Raw genomic sequence first — 27,651 nt, 5'->3', positions numbered from 1 at the left:
ATATTTAGATAGTAGTTTTGTATTATTCAAAAACAATGAACATGGATGGGAGAGAAGTATACAGACTATATATCAAACTTCAGCATTCTTATTTTGTAGGAGAAGTCTTGTGGGCCTCAAAATATTTATTATCCTTCTATCTAATGTATATGGATTGAGGGAACTGAAGAAAAACAATCACTGCTCCTTCTGTATCACCAGGGGTCCTGAAGTAGAAGACCTGTACTAAGTTTTTTGTTTGTTTAATTAATTTGATATTCTATGATCAGCAAGACTATTAATTAATATAACGCATCAATTTTTTTACTTGCATTTTGCAAGGTTTATGGTATTTTTGTATTGGTGTTAGTTTACATGTGTCATGTTGTATGCATTGGTATGCTAATGTGGAGGCTGTAATGTGAACTTCCTCTTTAGTGTAGCTGTGCCAACTTTAATGTCTGCAGACACTGAGCAGAGCCAGGTAAAAGCCAAACTATTTGTAATTAGTTTGACAGCTTGCCATTGGACTATTTGTAATTTCAACTTGATATCCTATAATCCCTGAATTTAGCATATTAGACACTTGTGTGATCAAATTCATACTAAATGCCAAATTTGGAATAAATGCAGAATTTTCTTTATTTTGCATTGTATTTGGTTGCCTCAAGTGGAATTTGCAAATTTGGGGAAATTAGAGAAATTGCTTTTAGGAAAGAACCAAAATATTTTTTTTTTTGTTAATTTTAGCTACTATAAAAAAATTAGGTACAAATTAAGAGGTCAGTAAGATACCCTTCAAGATCACAATCTTGCAAATATACAATGGAAAATGTAAAAGAAAGAAAAAAAGACACACAAGCAATAGCACAGCATCACTTCTAATAAAAAAAATAATGGTTTATATATAAGTAATAAAACTGAAATTCACACTAGTAGATTATCCACCTAGTCAATAGCCACTTGTTTGATGTAGAGGTTTGTGATAAATAATACACATCAAAATAAAACAAGAATCAAAAAGGAGAGTCTCAAACAAAGCTTACACGGTCAACCGTTCAAATGCTGCAAACATTCACACATTCATATTGATAACAATTGCAAGAATTTCCTCATACAGAGAGTCTGTGAAAAATCACAATCACAATGTCCTTGAAAGAACTCTTGGAGAGCAGATTCTTGTTCCCCTATTTTACCAGATTCGACCAGTATATCTTTCAACTATGGATGGTATGAAGATTGGATGTAGAATAGCTGGTCAACTAACCATCACAAGTCATGTCTGCATTTCATAGGAGTGTCTGACAAAGAGACGCTTGCAACAACAGCAAAATGATTATTGTAAAAATAAACAAAAATATAAATATATTCAATTGAATGGTATCTGATAGAAAAGTGTGAATCAAACTCAGAGTGATCATAAAACATAAAATGGTCAATAAATAACTGTACTCAAATAGGAGCAAAAATTAGATAAATAGATACACCCCAAAAAAATAAAGACGATGCCCCTGATGAAATTAACCAATCAAATAGGTAAGCTTCTTCTCCTAGACGTCAGTGGAAAGCACTCTAGTTTCATAAACAACAGTCCACATTGAATAGCTTTGAACTTTGACATTGTAGCGGGGTCTGGAGACGAGTCTGCAAATTCTGGCACCAATGTAACTCTGCCACCAGACAGCGGGAAGAGGAAAGTGGAGTAGGAGCTGAGTCTCTTCATACACCAAATTTATTTTCAACCTTCCGCATCTGTTTTTAACTGTGTGTGCAATAAATATTTATATACAGAGAACAGTATGGATTTCTCATTTGTGTTACAGACAAGGATCTGATGTATTCAAGTGGAATAAGAGATTACAAAGACTTTATGGACTTATAAGAACTCACATTCCTTGTGAATTGTGGGTTATTTGTGATCCTGTAGGCTATAGGTCTCGAGAGTCAGTTTTTTAATGTTATTTATCTTTCATTTTTATGTTTCATCTATTAATTTTTTTATTGTATCTATTACCTTATTTATTCCCCACTCCCCTTTTACTAGATTTATTAATTTACCCTTTTTTTAGTTCATTGGTCCCTCTGGGTATTTAATTGTTTGACGTTTCTCTACAAGATATCATTCAATTGCCTTTATTTTTACTTTGCTAGTGAGTATTGTATGGTTACTCTGACAACCCATTGAGTAATGTTTAGTAGAAATTTCCCTTTTATTTATGTATGTAGTTTTTTGTTATAAGGAGGGTCATTTGAGTATTCAATTATCAATTTGTAGTGCAAAAAAAAGTTGTTTATTAGTCTTTTGGATATATGAAAGCATTTGGCCGTGTAGAGAAAATATAGTGAACCATTATGCACTGCTAAAAACAAATGTCTTCATAATTTCATCTACTGTTAACAAAAACAGAAATATGTTAAATAATTGGGATATGAATATAAAATCAGGACTGTCTGCAGACCTAGGGAGTCTTGGAAACTATGACATAATGATAACAGCTACAGAAAAACACGATTGACATGTATCCTTTCCTTACTTATGGCAAGCTAACCTTGGCACAGTAGAGCTTTGTGTCCTGAATTTCCCATGATGCTTGTTTGTTCCCTGAAAATGTATCAAAATGAGGAACTCTGGCTCATAAGATCACTGTTGTTAGATTATGATAATCAATATATTGTAATGTCTCCTATGGATACATCTCTTCCCAGTTAGTTGTAAATGTATATGCAATACATGATAACATAATTCAAGATTATATTAGGTAGCATGTTGTGTAAAAGGTTAAAAAAAAAGATAAGATGACAAGCAGCCTTCTCAGATGGCTGCATGTAATTACTATTCTATACTAAATGAAATGATATCATAATCACAGTAGGACTGTAAGACAGCCTAGTCTAACTATGTTCTTCTTATTATGTGTGTTAAGCAAATCACATTTATTCTTGACATTTTAATAAGCCTCTAGATTGCTAATGTTTGCAATTTTTTTTACCTCTTCCCACAAAACGCAGCCTCAAAAATGTTGTGACTCTTTTAAAATGTCATTTTTAATCAGCATCTTCACTCATGTAATTGTGTGATTGCAAAAAAAGGAAAAATAAATGTGTTTTTTCCCATGCCGCTTGTGAGTGGATGCAAATGATGCGGTTGTAATCTATAACAAGGACATAAGGAACACGTTATACATAATCTTTCATTTAAATCCATTTATATAATATTTTTCTCAGCAAACCTACTCTGTTTGCCTGTAATATGGACGTGGTCAAACTAACAAAAAACTCTGTTGAAAAGAATTTGTCTGGAAAATATTGGGTCAGATCTAATAAAACAATAGATCTGGAGTGATCAGAAAGTAATATCCACAGTGAAACTACATGTCCAATATGCCCAGAAAACATCCCTAATTAAAATGAATTTGCCTGTAGCTTGCTGAGCATCATGGGAATTGCAGTTCAATTCTAACTGATAGCTGCACGTTGACTACCAACGATCTATAAAATATTAAATTATTCGATTAATCTAAACCAGCAATCCTGGAAGGCAGCAAAGCATAGAAATGAACATTGTCTTTCCAACAGAGTGATCCATTTTGAAATTCGATTTAGATTTATTTCAATGGATTTTAATTCTGTTCATGCTTGATGGGGGTCAGTGGATATTTGATATGAAAAAGGGTTAAGTCCCCAGTCATTCAAAGCCTTAAAAATAAAATATAATTATATTGGCAATATATTCAATTTTAAATATTTTCTATGGTTTATGATAATAAAAAAAAATCATTTAGATGCATAGACAATATAAAAGAAAATAAAATACAGCACATTTTAAATGCAATTATAACTAGTATTTATATAGCGCCTTTCTCTTTCTCTCAGTGGGACTCAAAGCGCTTTTCAGCACACGCTCTCGGAATTAACCAAATCGGCAGCTGAATAATAATAGATGTTATAAAAAACAAATTCAAAAATGAAGCCACTAAACATCAAGTTGCATCAACTGTGTCATCCACTTTAATTATACGGAGGAACATACTAGTCTTTTAGGTTAAATGTCAAGGAGGAGATTTGCAAAGGAAACTCACACTGTGGAAACTAGCTGAATAAAGTATATAAATATCTAAAGTGATTTAAAAAAAATAAATGTATGTTATATACATTGTGGAAGATAGAAAAACAAAATACAGGATGCGCCAAGAGAAAATAGAAAATCCAGATGAAGTAAACAGAACAAGACAATGACAAAACTAAAATAAATAAAACCAGATAATGTTCTTACAAAGATAATAAATGGAGTACGAGGTATAAACGAGTCCCAAATACTGAATCCTTAGTAGTCCCAAATATTCATGCAGGGATTGCTGTAGTAGCTTCGTTTGTTTAGTGGAGCTATAACCATCTCCAGATAGAACAGCATACAGTGGTATTCGATCCCCACTTTTAGGATATTGATCTGATGCTTTTCTACGAGAGGATAGTAATCAGTTGCCCCACATGAAATAAAGGAATAAAAAATAGTGTTCTCTGCTTTAAGGAAGTATAAAAGGAAATATTTAGGAACTTACAATTATTAGGCGTAGGTGGTATAATCCCCACTCTGGATTCTTTAGTGGTTTTCTGCTGATGTCACCAGTGGTAGGTGCAGGATGCCAGGTAGGAATCAAACTAATAGGGTAAAATAGCTTTAAAAAAAAAAATATGTGGCAAAACTTTGTATTAAGATCCTAAGAGTCTAACAATACTTTATTAATAACAAGAACTATAAAAACCACAACGCGTTTCACCCTTTTGGGCTTTATCAAGTGGTAAGAAACCTAACACTCATCCAAACTCTTAAGATTACAAACATACTAATTTCAAATTTTGGAGCAAAAATTACATCACAGCCACGTAACTGCGATTGTGATCACATGACAGTGAGTAACAAATAAAAAAAGTTACAATGGTACTAATAATAAACATAAGAAGCTTTAATAATACTTTTTTTTGTATAAAAAATGTTTAAAAGGGTTGGTAAACCAGTGCGGAAAGGTAAAGGAGGAAAGGGCAGCACTTTGGCATTGGCACGCTGACACCACATCACATGGTGCAGTGGGTAAAAATCAATAAATAAAGGATTAGGCACTCCAAGGTGTTAAGGTGGGCACTCCATACTTGTGATTAGATGTGTTCCAACATTATCCTATTGGACAATTGGCTGTTCTGGGTGCACTGCTCCCACATTGGACATAGAGGCTCCAACACAGCTGCCACTCCTTGCTAATGAGTAAGTCTCACATATGTGATGATGTTTTTAATTATACTGATTTACGGTTGGGTTGTGATTTTGCTAATAAATTGATGTGGTCTAACACTTATTTGTTAGCTTGAGAAAGACCTTAAAGGTCGAAATGTTGCTGTTTATCTGGTTCGATTAAACTTGCTTTTCTTGTACATTGTAGTGCCTAAACCTTTTTTTTATTTTTTACATATGGTATCTGGGACCTAGTGCTTGGACCTGGTTTGGTTGCATCCTGGCCCAGAGTGATAGGATTGAGTGCAGTTCCTAATCTACTTCAATGGTGCAATGGGGAATCTTGGGGAATTTAGTCCATGTCATGGTAAATAGAAACACCACTGGGGGAAGATAACTCCTCCCAGGTAAGCAACAGGAACACAACAAAATAGACCGGGACTGGGTCTATGGTTATAGGTTCCCACGGGTGGAAGACCTGTCACTTGTCATTTAAAAAATATATATGCGCAAATGTTATATTGATTTGTTTAAGTATAGCTTTTAAATCTGGCATAAGGGTGCTCAATAGTATTCTATTGATCAACCCTTTAAATCATAGCAACTGTTTTGTCATTCAGTAACAACTGGTGTCATATTTCACCGAAAAATGTAGAAACATAGAATGTGGCGGCAGATAAGTACCATTCGACCCATCTAGTCTGCCCAATATTTCAAAATACTTTTAATTAGTCCCTGCCCTTATCTTAAGTCTAGGATAGCCTTATACCTATCCCACGCATACTTAAACTCCCTCACTGTGTTAACCTCTACCACTTTAGCTGGAAGGCTTTTCCATGCATCCACTACCCTCTCAGTAAAGTAATACTTCCTGAAATTATTTTTAAACCTTTGCCCCTCTAATTTAAGACTATGTCCTCTTGTTGTGGTAGTTCTCCTTCTTTTAAATATAGTCTCCTCCTTTACAGTGTTGATTCCCTTTATGTATTTAAATGTTTCTATCATATCCCCCCTGTCTCGTCTTTCCTCCAAGCTATACATGTTAAGTTCCTTTCACCTTTCCTGGTAAGCTTTATCCTGCAATCCATGAACCAGTTTATTAGCCCTTCTCTGAACTCTCTCTAAAGTATCAATATCCTTCTGGAGATACGGTCTCCAGTACTGCGTACAATACTCCAAGTAAGGTCTCACCAGTGTTCTGTACAATGGCATGAGCACTTCCCTCTTTCTATTGCTAATACCTCTCCCTATACAGCCAAGCATTCTGCTAGCATTTCCAGCTGCTCTATTACATTGTCTTCCTACCTTTAATTCATCTGAAATAATTACTCCTAAATCCCTTTCCTCAGATGTTGAGGTTAGTAGGGTATCAAATATCCTATACTCTGCCCTTGGGTTTTTACGTCCAAGGTGCACTTATTCACATTAAATGTCAGCTGCCACAGCTCTGACCATTTTTCTAATTTTTCTAAATCACTTGTTTTACCTTCCTTTTCTCATTTATTTATCTAAAAAATGTTTTGTGTTTTACTGACTGTGCTATTTTCTCTTCTGTGTGTGCTTTGGGGGCTCTTATAACTTGCTTAGCCTCTTTCTGTCTAATCTTATAGATCTGGCTGTCTTCCTCACTCTGTTTTTTTTTTATAATTACTAATTGCTAACTTTTTGTTTTTTACTATTTTGGCCACATCTGCTGAGTACCACAGTGGTTTCTTAAATTTTTTGCTTTTTCTGACAAGCCTAATGCAATTTTCAGTTGCCTTCAGTGGTGCAACTTTTAAATAATCCCATTTCTCCTGGACTCCATTTAAACTGTAATGGTCGAACAATACTTCTTAAATACAGCTATCCTCTTTATTGCAGCATAAGTAAAAACAATGTTTTGGACAGAGAGCTCTTTTTTTTTCTCTTTAAACATCGAGTAGATCGTCATTTAGTGAAAATCGGACAGCCTGCCTATACAATGGTTAAAATGGGGACTAGTAAGTTGATTAGACAATTATACTGGATATTAGATTTCTACAGCATTTTCTACAGGATGCCATTCCCAAACTGGAACTTTCACTCCATTTGAAGATATACTTCTTTTAGATAAAGTTAGTGCTATTAAAGTCTATTGTTCTTTACACTGCAATGCTACTGTGTCGATTTCTTCACCACAACGTGCTACAAAATAAATAGTAGCTTTTTCTCAATTTATAAATTAGCACATACATTCACAGTGCTGGCTTGCTTTCCCACGTTGCATTCACTTGTACAACAGGATGCTGGATTGGGCAAGTGTGCATTCATGGTCGGATCATGTCTTTACATCAGGCACTGGGTGTTTTAAATAGTATTAAAAATAATAATAGGATCTAGAATAGATTTATGACCCATGCTATCAATTTGAGTGCTCTAATTATAGCATTGCCGCTCAATTTTGGCACTAGTTAATAGAGAACACAGGGGGTAATGGATGCATTATTGCAATGATGAAAGCACTGTGCATCTGATTCCACTGGTATTCTGTATATTGCTACTATTGATATTTTTCTCAGGCAGCTACTTGGTATGGTATTTTTCTCATATTAAAAGATTTAAGTCATCTTATTTGATATTGTAGATAAGGAAAAAAACAAATATCATTATTATGTGGCAATAGCATTGCACAGTTAATGTTTTGTAACCAGAATCAAATACTGAATGATATTCAAACACGTTTGACAACTCATTACAAGCATTGTTCCCTCTAAGAACCGTTTTAGTGCATCCTTAAGAAAGTAATTGTAAACTGCCGTTCATGGTATAGTGTCTTTCTTAATGCTTTAATTTGTGAACATCAGAAAAAAACGCTACTGAGTAACAATGACATGTTTTTTCTGTGAAAAAAAAGTTTTGAAAAAGTTGAATATCTATAATTTAAAATATAGCACTATTTGCATTCAACTTATCTTATGTGAGCAGACAAATAATACTGAATGGTCTGAAATAGGGTAAGTCTCAATCCACATTGTCTACACTAATGTAACCAGCAATTCAACAAAATTGATTTCTGTACTTATATTAAAACATCTGGTACTAGGTTAACATTATGGGAGAATTTGTGATCATTGTGTGGTTTGAATAGACCCACAGCCCAGATCTATGCAACACTAATTACCCAGATTGACATTAACCAATGTCAAGTGTAAACATAAAATAGAGTCATTCTGAAATAGCTTTTCATCATATTCACCACGCTTTAAACGTCCTCTCACCAACCTTTCTTAAACATGTCCGGACAATGGAACCATCTTAAGTGCACTTTAACCGTGTAACACTTTAGCGTTAGGAACACATATTTGTATACCTAGTGCTACAGCCCTGCTGCCCCTCATCAATTAGGACCCCACACCTGTGTAAAACCATGACCGACCATGACTGCACTGCACATGCTCGCATGACGTTACGGTATGTTACGGTATGATCACCAGGAAGTAAGATTCCTGCTTTCAAGTCTTCTAATTGGTGAAAGAAAGGGTTTTAAAGGTTAGGATGGGAAGTGGGGGTGGGGGTGGGGAAGGACTGCAGGCACTATAGCAACTTCAATAAGATGAAGTTATCAAATTAAAGTGTCTACGGTGATCCTTTAATGACTAACAAAAATGTGGATATCCAACTTGAGATATTCTTTTACACAAACCTTAATCGAATTTCATTATATTTGTGTTCAACATTTCTATGTTATCTTTCTAAAATCAAATAAACACTGACTTACACTGTACCAAAGGGCAAAAGATGCAGATATCCCCACTATAAATAAAACATGACATCAATAAGTGTGAATTGCTTTAATCTTTCACCAATGTAAACATAAGTTACATACCGAAGGGAGTCATTTTTTCTATTTGCATTGAAATAAAGCTATTTCATGTTCCACCCTCCATTGATAATTTGCAACTCGTCACTATAATGTAATAAAACAGTGTATAATATACTTTTAAGCCTTTTATGGGGGGAAAAAAAACAGTCAACGTGGGTTTGTAGTAAGTTGAGACTATTTTAGCCTTAATTTTGCCATTCACACTTAGGCCTCAATTAAAATGAGCTTTCCAAATGATTCAATACTGTTAGAGAAAAATTCCAAAGGTTTTCTTAACAAAAATTCCCAAGCACATTAATAGTGACTTATCTATATAATAATTTGGAAAATTTGTCTAACAGCATTTAATCGTTTGGACAGCTTATTAAATTGAGTCCTTTATTAACTAAAATCAGTGCTGCAAGAATTACCTTGTATATAGCATATTAAATATAGACATACAATGTAAAAATAAATGACACAAGAAAAGCAGGTTTTTTTTCTGTATACTCCACCGTGATTGTGTTGAAAACGGTGTTAAATTTTGCATGTTGTCTATCGCTTTTGAATCATGCTACGGAATGTTATGCCATTTTATAAATAAACGCTAATGAGTTGCTATAAGTGACAAGTCCATTTTATCTTGGATCAGTTCCAAGATACCACTAGAAACAAGAAAAGTGGAACAAAGTTACCAAGCACTATGGCATCTAGAGACACTAGATAATTAAATGACATTTTTCTGAAACACATGAGAGAGGGAGATCTGATCTGCAAAGAAGCGGAAGGCTAAGGAACGGGTAGGCGTCAATGAGAAGTCTCATTTTCACTAGGTTGCAGTACATCTCTCTCATCACCTGGTCCCATTATTTGAAAAGCTAGCTTGTTAGAAAAAAAAAAAAAGCCTTTTTGATGCTTGCTCCATTTTCACACCTAACATTTTTTCAGATTGTTATCTAAGTCACAATAAAAAAAGCTAAAATTAAACACAACACACTTGATTCTGCATATTTTGTGCATGAGTGATAAGGTTTGTCAGCCTAGAGATTTAATGCCTGACGGCATTCCTTTGAGCAGCTATGACCAAAGGTAGTCGCTACCAATAGGTGTTTTACTGGTTTCTCACACTGCAGCCGATTTCTTCTAACAGAACTAATTTGACTGTCATTTGAAAATTGTTGTGCATTAACGGCTCACTTCTGATCCACAACACTTTTATAGGTGTTAGGTGATCACAAGTCTTGGTCATTTAAAAACTTGAATTTGCTTCTCCTGTAGTTAACCTTTTCAAGATCAGTTTATGTTTTATGATTATTTTTGTTATGCACAACAAGTCATCATATATAGCAAATGATAAGTAGATAAATAGGCATTCTTGTGCTCGTTTAAGGTATTGCAATTAAATTTTAGTCTGCTTTAATATGGATTCTAGTTGATGCATGGCTCTGATCAAGAAATGTTTAATAAAAGAGGAAAAACAAATCACATTTGTTAGATTTCGATACAGAAGTGGCCCTTTTCTTTTTTAGGCCCTCTACATCCTAGATCAGGTGTAACCAAAAGGTTGGGTAAATGTGAGTACTTATGTTTGCTTAAAGGAACATGTTAGCGTTAGGAACACATATTTGTATTCCTAGTGCTGTTGTAGAACCACAACTCCCATGATGCTTTGCATGCCTTTAGCATGACAAACCATCATGGCAGCTGTGGAATCACACAGACATTATTGCAACAGTACTAAAGAGTGTTCAAGAATGGATATTGGTTCTCCTCATTGACGTCATTGGATAAAATAGAACTAATGAGCATTGAAAACAATATAGAGAATAACAAGAGAGAGATTCTAAACTGGTTTTAAATACAATTAATAGAACAATGATATATATGGTTACTACACCAAAAAAGCACTGAACCATTTAGGACCACAAAATAAGTCCACTGGTATATAGCGTGATATAATATAAGGTATAAGATTCAAAGTCCAAAGAGTGGCCCAATATAAATAAAAATAGTTTTATTAATAAATAGAAAAGAAAAAGAGCACTTACCGTATATACTCGAGTATAAGCCGACCCGAATATAAGCCAAGGCCCCTAATTTTACCCCAAAAAACTGGGAAAACTTATTGACTCGAGTATAAGACTAGGGTGGGAAATGCAGCAGCTACTGGTAAATTTCTAAATAAAATTAGATCCTAAAAAAATTATATTAATTGAATATTTATTTCCAGTGTGTGCATATAATGAATGCAGTGAGTGCGTGTATGAATGCAGTGTGTGTGTATGAGTGCAGTGTGTGCGCGTATGAGTGCAGAGTGAGTGCGTATATATTAATTGAATATTTATTTCCAGTGTGTGTATATAATGAATGCAGTGTGTGTGTATGAGTGCAGTGTGTATGAGTGCAGTGTGTGTATGTATGAGTGCAGTGTGTGTGTATGAGTGCAGTGTGTGTGTATGAGTGCAGTGTGTGTGTATGAGTGCAGTGTGTATGAGTGCAGTGTGTGTGTATGAGTGCAGTGTGTGTGTATGAGTGCAGTGTGTGTATGAGTGCAGTGTGTGAGTGCAGTGTGTGTGTATGAGTGCAGTGTGTGTGTATGAGTTCAGCGTGTGTATGAGTGCAGTGTGTGGGTATGAATGCAGTGTGTGTGTATGAATGCAGTGTGTGTGTATGAATGCAGTGTGTGTGAGTGCAGTGTGTGTGTATATGAATGAAGTGTGAGTGTGTGTGATGCAGTGTGTGTTTGTGTATGTGTTGGTGGGGGTGGGCATTTTGATATATTATTAATTATTTTATTAATTATTATTTTATTTTTTATTTTTTAATATTATTTTTTTTTATTATTATTTATTATTTAACTGAATTATTAATTTTTATTTTTTTTATTATATTTTTTTTCATCCCCCCCTCCCTGCTTGATACATAGCAGGGAGGGGGGCTCCTTCCCTGGTGGTCCAGTTTCATTGGTAGTTCAGTGGGGGGGAGAGGGGGGCTGGCAGAGCTGGACTTACACTGGGAGCTGACCGAGGTGCTGAACGGACGGCGCGGAGGAGGAGAGAGCTGACAGGAGCTGCAGGACAGGTAAGTACAGCTCTGCCAGCCCCCCTCTCCCCCGGTCTGTATTATGGCAATGCAAATAAAGTGTGTACTTTCCTTTCCAGCCATGTCAGTAATGAATGAGCTCATTACTAACACTTATAATAACCAGCCCTGTTTAAACAGACCTTGTTCTGTTATCATCCCCTTCACCTCTGCGTGTGATAGCTCAACTACCTTTAAACGGTGAGGAAACAGCTAATGTGTTATGACTAAGATAAAAGCTCACTATTAAAAACAGCTACTCGTAGTTCAAACCCTCAACTACTACTACTACTACCTTAACATCTTAACTTGGTTAAGGAGAATGTTACAAAGACATTTAGAAGTGTTGACACTGGGGGACCTGGCTTCCAAGATGGCCGGATGCATTATCTGGCAGCTCTTGCTATTTTAGAACAAAAATCAGCATGGATGGCGTGCTTCGAAGCTAGGTTTGACAAGCTGTGTCAAGAGTTCTGGCTCCATCTCCACCAGTGATCGCATAAACTCACCTCACAAGCTCTCCACATCTCCATCAAGCAGCTGCTCCTGCTCATCATTCCTCCTCTGAGCCAGGGGCCTTAATGGAAAAACATCCACCCAGCTATCCATACACCCAAATGGTTCAGTGGTCCCTTCGGGTCTGTGTTCCTACCATCAGGAATGGAGGGAGCAATGGAAATGAGAAATGAGTTTTGACACTGGAAGTTGGTGTAGTTCCATAAATATTACACTCGATGTGAAAATCTATCAATTTGATTGGAGTGCCTCTTTGAAGGAACACACCGAGCACCGTAGCAACTTTATAAAAATGAATTATGGTGTGAGGATGTCCAGAGCTTACCTCAAGTGGTTGAACCATTAACAAACTATTGAACTACAAAGTCTCCAATCCAGCTCAAGTTAGGTCTGTCCCTTTAAAAAGGTAGGATGCCCACCCTGCCGTTCAGTATAAAAATAGTAAATAAAGGGTATTTGTTTACCTTCTTCCAGCTGCGAGGCTCCCTCAAGTGCTGTTTACCTGCCCACCTCCCATGGAGTCACAGTGAAGGTATGGCCTCTTCCAGAGTTGGTCCAATCCAATGCTTCTCATATAGAAGCATTAGGGACCCAATGCCCATGCTTGGCGTGTGCTAAACTTATATTAAAAGTTCCCATAGCAAGGCGTTGAACCTTTCCTATGGGGGCTGCAGTCAGTGACCAAGTTTTACTCTGCTTACTGGAGACAATGGAGTTGTGTTTAACCTGCAATGTAAATATTGCAGTATTTAAAAGAAACAAAAATGCTATGCTTTACATTGCATGGTTAAACTTACAGGATCACAGCACATAGGCCACTTAATCGAGATGACTTTAGCTGGTTTTTAATAGTTAAACCCTTGAGGTAAGTCAGCACTAATAAAAGGTACACTGATACCATTTTCTTTTCTTTTTCTAGCCAAAATTATAATCACAATAAAGATAGGTTCTAACTTATTTTGTATTATGGTTTAGATCCTATAGTCTATTTGAAGAAGCAATACCTTACCTCATTTCACATTTCTTGCACAGTACCTTAATCCATTGACTAATAGTAATACAGGCATCAATATTGACAATAAACAGTAAAGCAATAGAACAATAGCCTAATGTTTAAATTTAAAAAAAAAAACGCGTAATGTACATTCGAAATTGTCAAGCGGACTCGCATTATGTTTTGCACTGTAACATTTATTTTCTCAAATAAAATGTCGAAATGTAAAAAAAATATATTGTCAGCTTGGTGAAGGACACATAGAGGTTAGACTGCCGCTGACACTACTGGTGAGTAAGGCATCTAGAGAGACAATGCACAAGTATCCCAATTAATATTTTCTACAGAACCTTCCAAAGCTCCATGTTGTATAGTTAATTCCTGACAAATGTTAATGGCAAAGTTACTAGACATGCTTCAACTAGGTGGGAATAAGAGTACCATAATGTTTTTGAAAATGTGTATTGTATAGAAAAATGGATTTTGCTACAAGACATTAAACATATATTTGTGTGTAGTTCCAGGGCATTCATATCCTTACTTTAGAGTCTAATCACAGAGCTAAGAGTCCTAATGGAAATTGGACAAATAAATAAATAAATAAATAAGCTAGTAGATGGCCCTTTCGAGGACCCTCTATATTGGTAAGATATTGTCTAAGAACACTGCTGATGATCATGCTCTCCTAGATGAGAAATAAATGGCTTTTAGTTGCACTGCTTTTTACCTGGCACTTATAAAATTCACTTAGTTCACAGAAGAAATATAAAAACAGGAAAAAAGAGAATTATTTTCCTTAGTATCCAGTGTAAAGGGAGTCAACACAGTAAAGGAGGAGACTATATTTAAAAGAAGGAGAACTACCACTGTGGCGAAACCGACCTCGCCACGTGTCCTTGGAGGGGGCTGCTTGCCCGCCTCTTGCCTGCTGACTATGGCCCCTGGGAGATTTAGCCCTTTAAATACAGTATTTGGGCATATTGTATTTTATGATATGTTGCTTCCATGTGGCTAATGGAGTTTTGCCTCTGTCCTTGGAGATAATTGGATTACTTCCCAATTATCTCCAGGATAGAAGACTCTGTGGAACTGGTTTTGGGCAGAAAAGCCATGCCTCATTTGGTCAAATAGGACTTTCCCTTAACTTTTTAACCCCTGAACTAATTGCCCTGATTTTTGAGTATGTGTATATTTTAAGCATGCTGATTATGTTTTATGTTTGTGGCATGTATAGTTTAGAAGTTATAAATATTGTATAAAAACTGTATTCCTCTGCCTGTGATAATGAGATTACCCATTGTGTTCAGTAATCATATCACAGGCAGAGGGGAGGATTTGGTGTGGGAGTGTCTGTGTGTATTGTACGGATTGATTGGAGGTCCACTGCAATAATACTTAAAATAATTAGGGTTACCAGATCCACCATGTTTTCATGGGCAGCACATGAAAAGGGTTGCCCTGTAATATGTGAAATTAGGAAGAAGGTTTATAAGATTAAGTAATTAGCCAATGAACAATCATGAAGAATATGCATTATACATACTGCCTGGCAGTCCTTTTCATGCGCTTTCATAAATATGATAACATTATACGTGTTCCTGAAAACATGTTGCATCTGGTAATCCTACTAATGTGTCTTTAAACTACTATAAATATGTTTAGACATCAGTTTGTGCAAATAAGGTACATTGTTCCTTTTCTAAATTACATTTTAGTTTAAAAAAAAAACTAAAACTAAAAAAGCCTTTAGTTTAAAACTAAAAAAAAAGATTAATATATTTTTTCAGAACAACCATACCCCTGGCCACACCTCCAGTCACATCCCTACAATTAAAGTGTCCTTCTGTCCATGTGGAATGTTGGAAGGTATGCAACCTTGGCTTTCAAGCAGACAACTCGTCCTGTTACTTCCTGGTTTGGTTAGCTCAGTGAACCTAAACTCAATAGGCAGTAATTGCCAAGAGTCCTTGCCTTGTAAAGAATTCTCATTGAGCTGCATTGGGAAGTCTGTTATTCGACACCCACCTAAAGTCCGGGAAAGGAGTGTTAGAAGAGGAGGGCTTGCAAAGGCAACAGACAAGAGGACTGTAGGTTTTGAAAGCTGTTTTAGAGATACTCACAATAAAAGCATATTTTCATTTGAGGCATATGTTCAAAATATTGATTTTTTTCTTTTATTTGGACAATGGAGTGTCCCTTCATATTTGAAATTATCTTTAGTGTTTAACCCTGATAGAGGCAAGAATTGAAAGTAGAGAAAATACTGTTCCACTGTTTAAATACTCCTGAAGAGCACTGTGTGGTCAAGAGGATGCCATCAGACATTATTACTAAAAATTGTAAAAGTATTTGTCACTTTTTAACCCCTTAAGGACACATGACATGTGTGACATGTCATGATTCCCTTTTATTCCAGAAGTTTGTAGCCCATGGAGCAGCGTAGCTAAGGGGAGTGGGCCTTGACATTGCCAGGAGACAGGCCATCTAGGGGTCAGTGGTTAGGGATGGGCCTAAGGATATGGAGTGGGGTGGAGTTATAAGGGGAGTATAAGTAGTGGCCATTTTAGATCTAAGGATCACTTTTAATCTAAAGTTGCACTTATCTGTTGTTGTCCCACCCACCCTCCCTTTGCTTTCAGCTGTTTTCCATTTGGTCACAGCGGCGGGGGATGGAGAGTAAAGTTGGGGGGAAAAAAGAGTGAGATGGGGGAAAAGTTTGGAGTTCAGGGCTAAAAGGTAGGCATTTGGACTGGTTTGGTAGGTTCGAGCTCGTAGGTAGCTCCGAACCGGGGTGTGTAGGGGTGTCTCGGTATGCCCCTACACTTGTGGTGCCGTTTGGTGGCAATGGATGGTGCCCTTTGGTGGCAATGGTCATGTTTCAATGTTAAGTTAAAATGTTACAATGTTTGGGTATTATGTTACGTTGGGGTGGGTCATTGTCAAGGGGTTAAATTGTAAACTACTGTGGTAATTGTGCAGGCCAACGTGGGCCTGCTGTTGACAATGACCTTTATAATTTATGTTAATAATAAATAAAAGCTGTGATATAATTTTGCCAAAACCTTGGTGTCAGTGTTTTTATTGAAATGGGTATTGGTGGGGTTTTTTTGCATATGCCGACAAGGCGACTGTGCACATGTCATGGTCCTTAAGGGGTTAAGGGGAGTAATATTGTGGCGGGGGAGTAAATTATAAGGTAGGACTAAGATAATACCAAACCATTTACACTTTTGGGAAATATAAAGACACAAAAATGAAGTATCTTCAATGAACAATTAAACAAGTTAAAATAAAAAATCAGGAGATTAATTTTCACATATTTATGTGAAGTTGATGCAACTTGCTGTGTAGTGTTTAGACTTTATAAAAGTTAGGGTTCTGAAGGTAAATTCTACCAGATATAAATCTCAAAATCAACGGACGCATTTTTGGAAAATATACTTTTTACAGACAGCACGTTTGCTTAAATCAGGCCCACGAAACCAGCAAAAACATTTAGACTTTTAGGACTGTGACATTCAAGTACAGAGAGATGTTTGACTCAGAAACCTCAAGATATCTGTGCTAGATGACAGAGCAAATTGTGCACCTGCAAAATATCATAGCAATCTGCTCTGTTGGGGGTCTTCAAGACCCACTGAGAGTATACATATATAATTTTGAAAAAGTCACAAATTGCCTACTGAGATAATTATGTAAATGCAATTTGAAATTAGTTGCATAGATTTGTGGATGCACAGAATGAAAAATCACTGATTAAAGTTTAAACAATGAAGCGTGATATCAACTTAAGTAATATGAACAATAAACATTTCTAATACAAAGTCAAAGTTAATGCTAGCTTATGCAGTTCTGTTGGACATCTTGATAAACTACTGCAATTCAATCTGAAAGACTTGTTGATCTAAGAACCACATGCATGCTTTTCTGCAGAGATTTTCGTTTGAAATATTTTCAGTGCGTATTCAAGTCTGGTAAAATGACATAATTATACCGAACTATCAACCACATGGTTCGACTGAACAACACAATGAAAATTAAACATGAGTATTGTGCTGATATCATATCTGCCAATTACAAAGAGAGCAGCCAGCAAAGGGCACTGTGCAAGTGGCAAACCTGCCCATCAAAGGGGCAGGTCTGCCCATCAAAAAGGCAAGTCCGACAAACAAAAGGGGGTCATCAGTCAAAAAGGACTGGTTCGTCCATCAAAGAGGCAGGCCTGCCACTACAAACTCGACAATCAAAGGGGCAGGCCTGCCACTATAGACTTGTCTATCAAAGGGACCTCTATGACAGGTGTACCAGACTGACTGCCAGATTTTTCCCTCTGTTGACGATGCACAGAGTGCTGTTAAAGTGCTCTGAGGATGTCCTAGTGCCCTGTCCCCTCCTGCATTCTGAAATGCCATGTCATGGAGGCCTCTGAGACCAATGGTTTTGGTTAAACCACTCGAAAATGATTTGGTTCAGAACTGCAGGTGGCACCATAATCATCATATTATCATCTATAATTTTTCAACTGTTGGGAAATAGCTTCTTGATCCAAGGATAAATCTGACTGCCATTCTGGCGTCAATAAGTAATATTTTTTTCCTAGTTTATTGCAAAATTGCAATGGCTTCAAACTGGGGGGGGGGGGGGAGAGGGGGGGATTTGCCTTCTTTTGAATCAACGGCAAAGGGCGGATGTGGGGAAGGCTGAACTTGATGGACACATGCCTTTTTTCAGCCTATGTAACTATATCAGCATTTAGTGATTATGATGCTTAGAGTTCCCCTTTCACATCTGAGGTTTTGAAATTACTTGAAGGATAATATTAAGAAATGTCCAGTAAGTTACTGTTCTTTTTTTTAATAGGTTATACATTCATGTGATAAATATATCTCTGCTACTTTGTATATCACCACATGACCACCTCACTTTCAAGGATTTTGGATAGATTTTTTGTGTTATAGTATATTATGGACCTTTCAGAAAGTGCAATAGAAGGGGAATGGGAGATTTTATTTTTGGAGGAAAAGCTTGAAAACTTGGACTAGTATGTAAAGCTCTTTGGTAACCCTATACAAAGGACAACAGATCATTAATTCAAACTTAAAGAAAGGAAATTGGACCTAGAGCAAAGATAAAAGTAAAAGCAATAATGCTCTATGCCTAAAGATGTTATTTTATCAGTCCTAGTTAATTTGTTATATAAGATATGAATTTGGGGGGGTAATAAGGAATATTCAATAATATGAATACAATGACACATTTAATAGACATTCTGAAACAAAGAATGGCTGTTTCTCTGTTTTCCACACACATTAAGAACCGATATAGGGCATTTTACAGAAGTGAGCCACTATACTTCAAATATATATTTACTCTTACACCAACCAACCTCACTAGAAGCAAACAGGACTGCTAGACAAATAAGAGTGCCAATCATTTTACAAAATCACATTGCTCTTGAATGATTAGATTTTACCTTTGAGGACAACAGAGCATCACCCAATGTTCAGATGAAAAGAGACTCATAAATTGAAACTTTGTATTGTCATGAGTTCACCAGGGAGCTGCAAATTGTTGGCCAAAGCAGAAGAACTGCAAAACCTCTTCAAGTTAATTGTGTATCCAGCACAGCTATTTTTGTCTACAATTTGCAATTCTCTAGTGCATTTCTGACAATTCACAGTTTCGTGAATAACCTGTAAGTTCTTTAGCCAAACAATCGCTTTTCCGTTCTGGGCTCTTTAAAGTACATTCGCTGTTTCCGGGTACAGTTATACAAAAAGGCAGACAGACACAAAGATATATTGTATAATACTACTTTGTTTAGTACTGTGTATCCAACACAGATTTAGGAGATATATATACACACACATATAGCTATATTTGTACATGTAGCATGCATTCATAAATAATTCATACCCCTTATTTTTCCCATTTTTTATGTTGCAGCCTTAAGATACAATTGATTAAATTATTATTTTTTTCCACATCAATCTACACTCATTACCCAATAATGGAAAAAAATATATATAATCTTTGCAAATGTATTAAAAAGGAAATATGATATGTATATATGTATTCAGACTATAAAATCAAGCCATGAGGTCAAATGAACTGCCTGCAGAGCTCAGAGACAGGATTATCTCAAGGCACAGATCTGGGGAAGGCTACAAATAAATTAGCTGCAAGAGAAAAGTGACATTCATAATTTTTAAATGGAAGATGTTTCGAAAAATCAAGGCTCTTTCTAGGCTATCAAAGGAGAAGGGCCTTAGTAAGAGATGTGGCCAAGAACCCAATGGTCACTCAGGGTGAGCTCCAGAGATCATGTGTAGAGATGGGAAAAACATGCAATATGATAACCATCACTGTGACATTCCACTGATCTGTTTTTATGGCAGATGGAAGCCACTTGGAATTTGCGATAAATAAAATTACATCCAAACTATTCTCAGAATATGAGAACCAATATTGTTTGATCAAACAATGATTGAACTGTTTGTTCTCAAGTCAAAGCATCATGTTTGGAGGAAACCAGGCACCCCTCATCACCTGTGCAATACCATGATGAAGGTGGTGGTAACTTCATGCTTTGGAGGTGTTTTTAGGGTCAGTGACTGGGGAACTGGACAGGGATGAGAAAAACTAAACTCCAAAGGTTCACCTTCCAAGAGGACAATGGTCCTAAGCACACAGCATAGACAATGCAATAGCTGCAAATGGGCAACACTTTGAATGTCTTTAAGTGGCCCAGACTTGAACGCTATTGGATATCTTTGGAGAGACCTGAAAATGTCTGTCCCCTGACAGATCTTGAGAGGAGCTGCAGAGATGAATGGCTGCAGAGATGAATGGCAGAAACTAACTATATCCAGGTGTGTAAAACGTGTTAAATCATGCTCCAAAAATACTTGAGGCTGTAATCACTGGCAAACGTGCTTTAGCCAAGTACTGAGTTAAGAATATTTAACTATTTGGGGTTTTCTTCTGTCAATGGGATATTTCAGATTTTTTTTATTTGTTTAATATATTTGAAATTGTGCCAAAACCATTTTTTTTGTTTTATGGGAAATTGTAGCATAAGGCTGCAACATATAAAAAATGTGAAAAAAAAAATGGAAGGATCTATACACTAATCAGCCACAACATTAAAACCACTGACAGGTGAAGGCTGGGTCAGAGCATCTCCAAAATGGCAAGTAGTATGGGGTGTTCCTGGTATGCAGTGGTTAGTACCTAGTAAAAGTGGTGCAAAGAAGGACAATTGGTAAACGGTGTCAGGGTCATGGGTGCCCAAAGCTCATTGATGCAAGTGGTGAATAAAGGCTAGCCCGTCTGGTCTGATCACACTGAAGAGCTACTGTAGCACAAATTACTGAATAACTTACTGGCTATGATAGAAAGGTGTCATAACACACAGTGCATTTCAGTTTGCTGCATATGGGGCTGCATAGTCAGAGGCCGGTTTAAAGTGCCGATGATGACCCCTGTCCACCACACAAAGTCGAGAATCAAGGAAGATAAATCACATCATGAATATTATGTAACAGATCATTAGCTGATTCTATGACTTATATACCCTACCAATTATCATCCATCCAGAAATCCACAATTTTGAAACCATTAACATACATTAGAACAGATAATAGTAGATATTTGGTGGTTCCTAACTTTTGATTCACTATATATATATCCCACCATTGACATAACCTAGATAAATGTGCCACATGCACCTTTGAATATTGTACAAAATTTCAATACAATTGCATTTTTGGTAAAAATTGCAAACACTAATAAGGGTCTAGCAGCGGTACTGCCATAATCCTTACAAAGCATCAGGGGAGATGTAGTCCACCACATCAAGGGAGCCGAAAGTTGATTAACTCTTTCTACACAGAAAATGGTGGTGTAATATCAATTGATGTTCAAATATTATGCCAAACTATCCAAACTGGGAAAATCATTAATATAATTTATTTTTTTCAATTTGCCCATTTTTTTCCTAGAATTTTCAAATTCCCCTGTCAATTTTCCAAATCTCCAAGTTCACTGATTAATTTCCAAAAGAAATCCTGAAGATTGTGTGTTGGTAAAAACAGCCAGATGCTCATTTCACCATAACTGAACAAATCGTTCCTTATAGCTGGCGAACAACAATATCTAGAGTACAAATATGAGGTTCAAGGAAGCAAGAATAAGCATTATACACTAGGTAGCACTTTATGCTCTTAAACACTTTAGAAAAATATTTTCCTTGTAAATAAGTATGGTACAAAATATACGTGTTGCACATTGATATAATACTGCACTGTTGTAGTTTTAAATTGCTTATAGTGCAGGAGGAATAAAATTATAAACTTTTCGCTTAGTAAGATGATTTTAGAATTCACATAATATTTAGTTGCTGTCTCTTTATTTCTCCATAACTTTCTTCAAAAAAATAAATAAATCATATTGTAATAATTGTCAAATAAGCTATTTGCATATTATAATTTGTATAGATATATATATATAGCCTCAATTTAAAATGTGTAGATTGTTTACATCTAATTTACTATTTTTTGCTGTCATATTAACCTATAAAAAAAATTTTTTTCAACATTTTAAAATGTCAAAAATATATATCATATTTATATATATATATATATATATATATATATATATACAATCTCTAAGATTTGAAATCATTGTTTAGTGAATAAGCGAGTGCGCTGGATTCTGTATTATATATATATATATATATATATATATATATATATATATATATAAAACTAAATATAAAAAATAATCACAATATTAAAATATTAATTCATTTTTCAAAATATTAAATCATTTCAAAAGTTTATCCAACATATTAAATAAAGGGCTACATTTGATACTCTACTATCTATATTCAAGGACACTTAAAGGGACACTATAGTCACCGGAACAACTACAGCTTAATTACCAACTGTAAAGCGCTGTGGAATTTGTTGGCACTATATAAATAATAACATAATAATAATGTAGTTGTTCTGTTCTAAATAGCCTGTCCCTGCAAGTATTTTAATGTAAAACTGACTTTTCAGAGAAAGGCAGTGTATACATTACTGCTTCGGGACACCTCCTGGTTCTTCCTGGGTCAGTGCTGCACAATGTCCAATACCCTTCCAATGCTTTCCTATGGGACACGTTTGATGACCTCAGCCAAGCGGGAGGAACCCACTGAGCCCGGACCTGCGTGGCCCTGGCAAAAGGTGAATAAATAAACTTTTTAACCAGAGGTAATGGGGAGCTGGTGCCTAAACAGCTATTTAGACCTATAGAGTCAGGGATACACATTTGTATTCATGACACAATAGTGTTAATAAACCCATGCAAATTAAGGCTTTTGTTTGCCACAATATAACAAACTAATATATATAAATACACATTAAGTAGCAGAAGGACCCTTTATTATTTTACTTTTTTATGAAAGCCATAGATGCGAATATTGCTAACATTGTACTAATTTCAGCCATTTATATTTCCTCTGCAGTCTATAAAATATAATACATTTCGGGCAGATTTGTACCAGATCTCCCATGTGTTCCTGCTTGTGTGTGTTCTACATTTATATAGTCACTGGTTTGACTTCAACAGCACGCACAGTCATAATATTCATTTATGGCTCCAAAGGGAAAAAGCATAAAACAGGCTTCTACCCTTACTCTCAGCTGCACAGTTTTAGAATACTGCTGCCAGGATAATTTTGTATGCACAGGAAAGCACATTGACTAAACCATTAAACAGCGTTCTTGTACAAGGGATGACGTATATGCCTGAATGCAAACAGTTGCGTGGACTTATTAACCTGCCTTCTTCCATTTAATTCATGTAACAAGGATCTAATGAAAAGATCAGAGGTGATGGCTCTCACTGAGAAATAATAGCATGTGTTATGGCACGCTATGCGAACCTGGTTCATTACGCACAGTCAGCTATGTGTGACCTTGAAACAATCTGCGTATTTTTTTTTACTCTACATGAAAAGTAAATTGTGTGCTTTATGGTGGCAGATTTAAATATAAGGCAACGTTCTAGACTGGAGATGGTTAAAAAGCTTTTGTCAAATATTGTCAAAATATTTAGTTTCAGCAAACTGGGCTTATGCAAAATTGCCTCCTTTCTTCCCCCCTCTCCCCCCCCCCCCCCCCTCCATTTTCATTTTCCTATTCCCCCTTTTACACTCTATTCGTATTCGTATATTCACATAGTCTCAGTTTCAATGTAACACATTTTAGGTTTTGTTTCTTAGATGCTGGTATCGTCACTTCTCTTTTTTTGTTACAAAGTGTAATCTATTCACTAAACTGGGAAGTTAGTAGACAATTAGAAATGTCTTAATCCATTTAGGCCAAAATAGCTCAAAAAAGAAATAGTTTGTTTTTCCAAATTAGCTTTTTTTGTTCTCAAATTTGCAATTACTTTGATCCAGTATACATAACCTCCAGTTTAGTAAATAAACACTATTTTGCTACATATTGCGCTACATAAGGGCTCTGTTTACAGTTGTATTCTGCTCTAGACATAACAAATTTGTGTTCATTAGGTAAAAATACACTATAGGTTAACGCTGATAAATATATCATTTTTGTGCAGTTAATTTCCCAGAATTCATGCTCCTACCTCTAAAACCTCTTGAAATCAGCAATTCCTTCTATGTGGTTTTTCCTCACAAAAGTGCGATATAGTAATCTGGAAATAACAGTCAATCAATAAAAATCTTATTTTTTTTTTATGGAAGAAACACATCTATAGTTCTTAAATATTTGCAATCATACACATTTCAGACAATTACATGTATGCATACATTCAAACAAACCAGATCAACCAAATAAAATTAAGTATTAATGGGAATAACTTCGAGAGAACGGTTTCTTTCAATAGATTTAACTTTGAAGGAGACAGTTGCATCATTCTACAAGCTGATGAAATCAGGTAAATATGATGTTTTTTTCCTCATATTTACCTGATTTTTGTTCCTCAGTGGGGGTCGGAACACTGATATAAACAGTGTCATATACTTAGGGCCGGTGCTAGACTATTTTGCGCCTACGCAAGACCAGCTACTTGCACCCTCCCCCCCAATTAAAAATGTAAAACTTATTTTTAAAAAGATTTTTAAAAATAGATTTGTGAAAAAAATAAAAAGCATAACACTTGAAACTACTATGTCTTCCCAGACTCTCTGTGTGCCTCTTTGTCGTCATCCCCTCCACTATGTGTCTCTTTGTGCCCCCAGTTCCCCTGGGTGTCTCTTTGTTCCCCAGCCCTCTGGGTGTCCTTTTGTCCTCCCAGCTCCTTGTGTCTCTCCCCCTCCCTTAGTCCCTCTGGGTGCCTCTTTGTCCTGTCAAACCAGGTAGAGGATACAGAAGATCCTCAACTGCGGTCGACTCGGTCACACTTAATGTATTTACTATCAGGAGGGGGAGCGCTGTGCAGTGTCCAGAGGGGTGACTGCGCCCTATGTCTAGTGCACCCTAGGCAGCTGACTAGTACACCCATTGGTAGCACCAGCTCTGTGTATATCTAGAAATGCTGGAAAAGTGCGTTGAACGTGCCTGACAGATTTACACATGTGCAGTTCAATATCTCTTCATCTTGCAACATCCTGACAGAAGAAAAGGAATCAGATCAGTGTTATCATGCATGCTCTGATTTGGGGTTTCTCTCTCCTGCTACTGCTCAATGGTTCCCCTTTTCTGTCATTAGTGGACTGGTCTGAAACTTAGATGCATGCTAAAAGGGAGGCTGAGAAATCCCTTTAGCTAAGAGGCGTGCCCAATAATGTAATCTGACCAAGTTTACAGTACGTTTACAAATGTTTATTATATACTTTTCTAACTTTTTCTTGCTTTATTTTGGTTTGTGTATTTGTTTAAAGTGTTTGCTTGCTGGTTTAAAAAATAATAAGTACTTAAAGTGTCAGAGTCTAAATACCGAGGCGTTTAGAAGACATAAATAAAATACTTAAAGTGTAGAGTTGTAATTGAACACTGCACATATAAAAAGGAAAATGTAATAAAAGGTGTAACGTTTAAAGTCAAAATATATTTAAATAAGTATATTTAAATTTAAGTATTTAAGTCAACACATCTTTTATGCCTCCCTATTTGATGTTCGGGTGAAATGGATAAATAGTTCCCATCATTTATACATATGCATTTCTAGTTCCTCTCATGCACTTGACCAGACATGCATAAATATTATTCCATATGGTGGAAATATTCTATAGGCGAGCTAGCCTTACATGTCTGGGAAAAGTATGATACTCAATTTGTTATGGAATGTGGTTGAAACTAGAAACCCTTATCGTTGTTGTTGGGATTTTGTAACATCGTCTTCTAGGACCCATGCCATCCGAGTGAGCCAAGTACAACATCTGAATCCCTCTTGGCTAATGAGAGTGTGAAAATAGACAACACAATTAAAAGCTAAGTATTGCTAACTGTTAAAAAAACATTGTTTTAACTTTTTACAGCCAACTAAACTAATCTATGGCTTGTTTGTTAAGGCTACTGTTTGAGGGAAACATCTGTTATCCTTGAACTGACTGTGTGTGTAGTATTCATTAGATGTAATGCTTGTATACCTGTTTAAGAAAAACCTATATAATTAATTCAATTAATTCGATGTACATTATTAAAGTTAAGTGTATCCAAATTTAGTACGTTTGTATTTCTTTATACGATGTGTTACTGCATAACGTAAATGTGTCCATAATGTGTGTCACATTGTATGAATGAAACATATTTTGGTAAATTATAAGAAATCCATTTACTTCACTATATACAGCTTTCCCCAAACAACACAGATGTGACCAGTCAACTGTCCATATTACTGAATTGATGTTCCTTATATAAGCAGAATATGCCCTACCACCTCTCTGAGCCAAAGATTTTATCATGTGTAAAATGAAAATAAAGTAAAAGTGAATGTTCTGCATCTTCAAGTGAACATTAACTATACACATTGGGCTGTGTTAGGTTTAGGTACTAACTTTTATAAGTAGAACATTATAGATTAGTTCTTGATACACTCCTCTAGGAAAACAAATTAGCCAAATTTTATCAATGTTCTTGTTTGTACTTTACTGAGTAATCCCTGAAAACTGGACTACTGGTGTAAGAAGTGGTTTGAGAATCAGAGAATTGGAGAATGGTAACATTGGTGTCGTTCAAACAGTATTTGTATAGTAACGCAAAGTCTATTCAGAATAAATGGCAATATTAAAGGGGCATTATAGTAAACAGAAACCCTACAGCTTATTGTTGTGGTTCTGGTGTCTATATCATGCCCCTGCAGTGTTAGCACTGTAAACACTGTCTTTTCAGTTAACAGCTTAAATTGCTATCTAGTAACATCTAGAGTGGCAGTCACTCAGATTGCCACTAGAGGTACTTCCTAGACTAGTGCTGCACAGTGTGCAACACTGGCGTTCAGCATCACCATGCTCCACAGGGAGATGCTGAACGATCTCCATAGAGATTTATTGATTCAATGCATTTCTATGAGGTGATTCTGATTGGACACTATGGCATTTTGTCTCACATGCACAATGACATGCGATTGGCTGAGATTATCAAGATTGATTATCTCAGCCATAGAGGTGGGGCCGGCTAAGGCAAGACTGGTTTGGTGGTGAAGAAAAGGTAGGTTAAAAATCTTTTATCGACAGGGGAGGGAGTAAAACATGTATTCCAGCATTATATTTTCAGGAGTACATGTTTGTATTGTTGATACTAAGGTGTTAAAATGTTGGAAGCTTGTGTTTTTACCAGGTTTGGATAGATCATATAGTTCTCTATGAATTTTGTCTATTAAAGCTGTGTTACAGTACACCTTGGATGTTTCTTTAGTTGCTATATTTTTTTCTCACAGTCTTTAAACTGGGAGCAATCTTTACTGATCAGATTTCTTATATGATTATATAAATGTCACTTTATATATTTCTCTAGGCTCTTATTAAAATGTATGCAGAGATTTAAGCACAGATAGTTATCTTATTCAAAT

Source organism: Pelobates fuscus, chromosome 11 (genome assembly GCF_036172605.1).
Source record: "Pelobates fuscus isolate aPelFus1 chromosome 11, aPelFus1.pri, whole genome shotgun sequence".
NCBI lineage: Eukaryota > Metazoa > Chordata > Amphibia > Anura > Pelobatidae > Pelobates > Pelobates fuscus.
This window is presented reverse-complemented; position numbering follows the sequence as displayed.